This window comes from Lissotriton vulgaris, chromosome 12 (assembly GCF_964263255.1).
Source record: "Lissotriton vulgaris chromosome 12, aLisVul1.2, whole genome shotgun sequence".
Lineage (NCBI taxonomy): Eukaryota > Metazoa > Chordata > Amphibia > Caudata > Salamandridae > Lissotriton > Lissotriton vulgaris.
Window position 1 is genome coordinate 530,665,650 of NC_141700.1, and position 7,144 is coordinate 530,672,793.

At 42.9% G+C, this 7,144-nt stretch overlaps 1 non-coding gene across 1 annotated transcript; it reads left to right on the forward strand.

The window, feature by feature from the left end:
* The first annotated feature begins 5,550 nt into the window (after nucleotides 1-5,550).
* Nucleotides 5,551-5,657, forward strand: LOC147677674 (U6 spliceosomal RNA). The gene has a single exon (XR_015303082.1). It is a non-coding gene; the product is annotated as a U6 spliceosomal RNA (small nuclear RNA).
* Nucleotides 5,658-7,144: the final 1,487 nt, after the last annotated feature.

A 7,144-nucleotide genomic window follows, 5' to 3' on the forward strand; every position in this document is an offset into this window, starting at 1 on the left:
CGACAGCTTTTTTAGGGGAAAAGTAACTGTGTCCGGATTACACCAGAGAACCCTTCCACTTACTGGGTTTCAAAAGCCATCATACTTCAGCAGTAAAAGGTTCCAAATTTGGACACCCAAAGGGGTGGGCTAACAATATACTCATCAAAAAAAAACAATAACAGAAACTGAAGATGTTGAAGCCCTACATCTGCTACTAACTCAATCAGAGTAAGTATACAGGACGGAAATAAGTCAAATCAAATATTACTTCTAAACGTCTACATACATCCTCGCAATAAAATTAATGGAGTTAATGGTGAAGGCAGAAATCATGAGGCTCCTCTCGGAAGAACGAACCTCCAACATACTATTGTCAGGAGATTTTATTATGCACTTAATGTTGCCACTGACGAGGAACAAGCTACTTGAGGAACAACATTCTGCCTGGAATATCCCTTGCCAGGAGCAGAGGGTGAAGAAGCAACAATCAGTTCTCGCCAAGAGCTTTGTCAACGATTTTGAACATCTAAGTTTTGTGGCACTAAACAAACGCTTACCGGGAGACCAGCCACCGACATCAACATTCCACAGCGCAACTTCAAGTACGATAATAGATTACACCTTCGCATCTTTTTCGCTTTTCAGTAGGATCACAAGTTTGAGGTAGGGACCCAAGACCAAAGCGATCATTTGCCACAGGAAATCTCCACAAGAATAACTGGAACATTATAAGACCAGCCTGTCGAAGACCCAGAGTTGATACACACGGATAACTTTAGGAGGATCAAACTTAAAACTAAAAAACTAGATGATCTTCTGGCATCAGCAAAGGCATTATGGGAACAAAGGGAAGAGGCCAAAACCTATGAGATATCGCACTGGGAACATTTTATTACAACACTAGGAAGAAAACACATGGCAAGCACCCTTCCAGCATTTCTGGCAAATAGATCTTTAAACCCCCATAATAAACACTTCTCTAGCAGAACAACTAAAAATCTCTGCAACCTCAAAAAAGCTATAGACAAAACACTACGAAAGCTTTGGCAAAGAGAGCCGGATCCGAGTTTACAAAGGGAGCTAGCTCAATTTAAAGCGGAAAGGGGAAAATTAATCTAGCAGGCAAAAAGGGACTCCGATGAAAATCTTTGGGCTAGACTGGTACACGACTCAAAATCTAATAACAGATCAAGATTCTGGTGCACAATCAACAGTCTAACCAACCCGAATGCTCTAAGAATCAATTCTCACTTGACAGAGGAAGCTTTGGCCTCTTACTTGTTTCATCATTTCATCTCTGATCAGGAGCTCAGCCTACACAACATTACAGATGGATCTACATTTAATCAAAATGTTTCATCAGGAAACAAATATTTTCCGTTTACAACCCACCAGATCCTGGAAAGGATAGCCAAAGGCAAGTGGGAGGGCGCGCCGGGCCCCAACGGGATCCCATCAGGCCTATTAAAAAAAGATCCAGAATTTTGGGCCTCCAACCTGTTACCTTTGTTCACACAAATTACGAGAGGATACATCATTCCGGACTCATGGAGAGAGTAAATCATATCCCCAATACATAAAAAAGGGGATAAGAACTCAGCAAGCAGTTATAGGCTGGTGGCATTGATTGATATCGAAGCAAAATATTATGCCGGCTTACTCCTGGATGATCTCACTGCCTGGTCAGATGAAAAAGCAATTGTACCCATCAATCAAACGGGCTTCTGCAACGGCTTGGGTGCAACAACAAACATACTTGCCCTGTCCCTATTGATTGACGGGGCAAAATCAGAAAAATATCCTCAATTTTTTGTGTTTCATCAATTATTCGTCAGTGTTCGACAAAATTGATAGGTGCAAACTCTGGCGCAAGTTCAAAGATAAAAAAATACCACCTGTTCTCCTAAACCTGCTAATACTCCTCCACACAAACTCATGGGTTCAAGTTAAAATAGGAGATGAGAAGATCCTGTCCCGGAGAATTCTGACAGCTATGGGGCTTAAACAAGGATGCGTCCTGGTGCCGACACTTTTTAACTTGTTTATGTCTGATTTATCCTCTGAACTTGACTCTTGTAACTCACATGCGCCAAACTTAGGAGGGCTGCCACTCTCAAACTTGCTACGCAGATGATCTCATGCTGGTTAGTAGAGCCCCTATCGGCCTTCAACACCTACTAGACACAACTAGCAGATATTCAGTAAACAACTGCTTAATCATTAATTACGACAAAACCAAGATAATGAGGATTCACCCAAGAAATGAAACTTCCAAATTCCGCTGGCACATGCCTAACTCAATATTAGAAATAGTTGAACAATACAAATATCTAGGCATGACAATGGACAACAGGGGCTCATACAACCTACACAAAGAAGTCATCAAAAGAAGAGGTAACTCCAACACTTCCCTGGACTAATTTGTCTAATCTCAGACCTATTTCCCTGTTACCATTCTTAGGGAAACTCATCGAAAAGCATTCCAATAAACACCTATCCACCTATTTGGAACAATCTGGCAGCCTCGATCCATCACAGTCAGGCTTCAGGCCAAAATATAGTACAGAAACGGCCTTGCTGTCGATAACAGACGATCTTAGGCTGTACCAGGACAAAGGCTACTCTGTGGTCCTGGTGCTGCTAGATTTATCGGCAGCGTTCGATACTATTTCTCATAACATCCTTATCGAACGCCTGTCTGGGAGTGGAATCGGTGGTACAGCACTGGAATGGATCAAAAGCTTTCTCTCCAACCGCACCCAATCTGTCACCATGGGTGATTTTAGGTCGGAGGAAGTTGACATCACCAAGGGGGTCCCGCAGGGTTCATGCCTAAGCCCGACCCTATTTAATACCTATGTGGCCCCCCTGGCAGATGTAACCAGAGCTTTTGGTTTTCATCCAGTGTCATACGCTGATGACACGCAGCTGCTCTTCCCGTTTAAACATCTTACTCCGGAGATAATACAATCTTTCTCCGATGGGATGAAGGCAGTTGCAAGGTGGATGTCCTCCAATTTCCTCCAATGCAACGTTGGAAAAACGGAGGTGATGCTTTTCGGGGAAGTAAAGGTCCAATGGTCTCCTGAATGGTGGCCTCTTGATCTGGGCCCAGTTCCCGAGCCCAAAACAGTAATCAAGAATCTAGGAGTCAGATTGGAACCGGAATTGACCATGAAACATCATGTCACCACTACTGTAGGAACATGTTTCCACGTAATAGGTCTCCTCCGGAGGATTTTTCCTTTCCTCCCTGACTCATATAGGAAAACCTTAGTCCAGGCTCTTGTTATCAGCCGTCTTGATTACTGTAATGGACTCCTGATAGGAGCTAACGAAGAGGTTCTGGACCGCCTACAGGTGGTACAAAATACAGCAGCTAGGTTGGTGCTTAATGCACCTCCTATGTCCCCCTCGAAACCACTTCTCCACAAACTACACTGGTTGCCTATTCGGCAACGAGTAAAGTTTAAGGCCTGCTGTATTATCCATAAAGGCCTTAATGAATTGGGACCAGAGTATCTGGCCACTAAATTTGTTCCATATGCTCCCACTCGTAGCCTCAGGTCCAGTGATCAGCTGCTGCTAAACATTCCTAAAATAACTAAAGCTAGGTTAGGAGGCAGGGCTCTGTCTGTGGTAGGCCCTGGTCTCTGGAACTCTCTCCCGCTTTTCTTAAAGCAATGCAGGAATCATCTTAAGTTCAGAAAATGTCTGAAAACCTTTCTGTTCAGCTCATTTTAATATGCATCCTGTTGGATCTGAATAGTCCCCTGATACATTCTCCATTACTGTGGCCTAATTCCTGTTTTATACCTGGTGTCACCAGCGCGGAGATACTCCTTCGGGAGTTTATTCATAGCGCTCTATAAACCAATAAATAAATAAAATAAAATAGCTCCAGCAATGAGACCCATTAAGAACAAAATCACTGGCCCAAATTGAACTCCTTTTTTAACCCCTTGCGCGCTAGCGGTTTTCCCGCTGTGTGCTGGGTTTTTCTAAAACCCGCGTTACATGACGAGCTCAGCTCGTCATCAGCATACGAGCGCCGTAGATGATGACGAGCTGAGCTCGTCATCACCATCGAAGGGGTTAAAAGTTTGGCAAGCAAAGCTCCTTCTGGCAATCACTTATGGGAGCGAGTGCATGAGGGGAAGAAATGTGGCCATATTAGACAGCACAGTTTCAAGAGCGGCCAGAATGATCTTCAATTTACCTAAGTATGTCTCGCCAGCCCAGATAAGGCTGGAATTCGGCATACAGTGCCAAGAAATAGCCCGCAAAGGAGCTTACGCCAAGAGCTGGTAAAGGATTAAAAATGCCAAACAAGGATCTTTGAACTCCTACCTATGGAATGAAGTACAACAAAAGAAAGACTGTGCAGCTAGGACCTATCTGACAGCATCAAAAGAGTGTCTAGGCTTGGATGAACTATGGGCGACCCGGGGTCTAATCACTGCTTCAAAAAAATTGTAAACAAGACCGTGAAAAACCTTTCCCTAAGAGAAGACAAGGCAACCCTCGCAAAAAGATCTCATGGATGGTTTATTGTGCAAAGCTATGCTAAGCCCTCTTCGCAGCCTTACCTAGGGGTTGGTTTCAACAGGGGGAAGAAAGAAAAATACCTCCTCTTTCGATTGGGCATTCTACCAGTACTGCTGCAGCTTCCCCCCTGGAAATGACTACCAGGCCAGATAACTTGTCGTTTATGCGACAAAGCCAACGAAAGTGTATTGCATCTTCTGTGTATTTGCAGAGAACTACAAGTCAAAAGACCTCAGCTACTGAAGCCTTCTTTTTAAGTAAGAGGATAAGAACCTGCAGACAAGCAGTGATGGGATGCCTCGTAGGAGGAGACGTTCAGTTAGCATGCAATTTTGTGCAATTTATGGAAGCGGCAGGGAAGAAACTCTGTCGCCCTTGACCAGCACGCTTTATCACTGCGCAAAAAGTCCTCTTTTAAGGGCGGACCCTCATAAGGGAATCATTTGGTAATTCATTTTTGCACTAAAACGTTGTAACCCTTTACTACTGTACTGCATTATACAACAACTATGGACAATAGCCAGTATAATGTACAGAACTTTTACGAGAAGTCGTTTTTATGAATTTTACCAAAGGTTTGAATAGTAAGTTTTTGATAAATGTTTCATCGAGCTAATACTAGGAATGGAAGTTTATGAAATGTTATTTTTAATCTGTTTAAATTGAGAACCTTGCTGTTACAATTCTCTTTATGGATTTGTGCAGGTTTTAATTAACCAGACAATAAATTACTTACATAGAAGTGCAACATTCTGAGCCAGCGGTTTCCAGTGCTCGGCACCGGCAGTTAATTGTTAACAATGGAGCTTGTGGCAGTCTGCCTAATTTTGAGATGAGCACCACACAGCTGTTCACTAATACAATATACATTAAAAGTTCCTATTACCTGTATCCCAAGCCATTCATATAGCCCTGGGAGCCTGAATTGTCACACTTGTAGGAGTGTGATAGCAGTCGTGTCGGTACTGCCGTTGGCAGTACTGGGAGGGGCAATGTGTAGTGCAAGCTGCAGTGGCCTAAGTGCTCGCTTCCGCAGCACATATACTAAAATTGGAATGATACAGAGAAGATTAGCATGGCCCCTGCGCAAGGATGACACGCAAATTCGTGAAGCGTTCCAAAGAAGGAAAAAAAGGGAAAAAAAAGCTGCAGTGGCCTGCTGAAGAACCCTGGCACTTATGTTTTTTGCAAATTAAATACTGCTCCCCATCACTAGGTAGTAAATAAAAACCTGTCGGACTGAAAAGCACTAAGATTTGCGCAAACTGAATCGAATGTCTCCCTGTTATTGCCGCATATATGTATGGCCCCACTCTAAGCACTGTGTAACAGTGGCCTGAGGAAACACCGCATGAGATCTAAATCAAGTGAATTTTCACTCCTGATTCTAAATTGAGTACTGATCAATGAGGAATAATGTGCAATATACAGTCTTTTTTCACTTTGTTTATGGACACAGCATTTCCCTTCATCACACTGTTTTGTATTAGCAGTTTACATCAGGTACGACTCGTCAAAATGGCAAGTGCAGAAACTCAGGACTTAGCCCAACTTGAACTGAATCCAGTGTGCTCGCCTGGTGTCAAACCATATAGAGGAACAGTGCGGACCCGATTTGACACTTTTTGTGCACTTGGAATGTGACCTTTCTTGGTTAGTCCCCCAAGTATGATATTTCGTGGCTTCCCTGCAGTGAAGGTTCTGTAAACACACACAAAGATAAGCATTGAAAAGCCAGCAGCACTTGCCTTAGGAAGATGGTGCTCTGGTTAATTTTTGTAAGATTTTTGTTTGTATTCCCCAAAAATAAAAAGACAGAAAAAAGCCTGCCATCTCCCAGTGTCTATATGTTTGCCATAAAAAACTGTTACATTAAAAAGGAGCATAACTGTTACCTATAATTTTAATAGCACAATACAGGTGCTTCCTAGAAGGCACATCTACTTCGAACAGGTAGAATTAGTAACCCTTTTGAGTTGTAATGCACATCACAGGAAAAGCTGATTCTTATTGGTGCTGAAAAGAGTCACTGTTGACAGTTAATTACTATCACAATTAGTGACAGGGAATAGTCCTGTTTCTTAAGAGGACTCTCACCCACATATTTCTGCGTGGCATTCTTCATCGTTGAGCCCTCGCCTGGTATAAAGAAGAATATACCGAGCAGGCTCAACCCTACTTTTTGATGGAGAATTTTGATGTTATAAAGGATGACGATGTTCGCACCCCAAAATAAAGGTTTAAAATGCCTCCAGGCGATGTATTACACAGAGTGCCTAGGTTGGGAAAGTGTGGGGGGGGGGGGGGGGGGCGGTGCAAAGGACATGGGCGCCTGCTTGGCGCACTGCCCGGGCACTTTGGTATTACAGAAGAGGTTCTGTAATACCGCTATAGGTGGTGCACATGTGATTGTATGTCTAAACAACTACTTCCGAAACCACGACTGCCTTAACCACGAATGCTATACAACGAGCATTGTTTACCCACTTCTTTTTAAACAACGACTTCCTGTAGCACGAACATTCTTTACATTTCTCTTTACCACATTACACCACTATTTACTTTTAAATACTCATGTTTTTGACTTTTTATTCTTAATAATAATGTAGTAAAT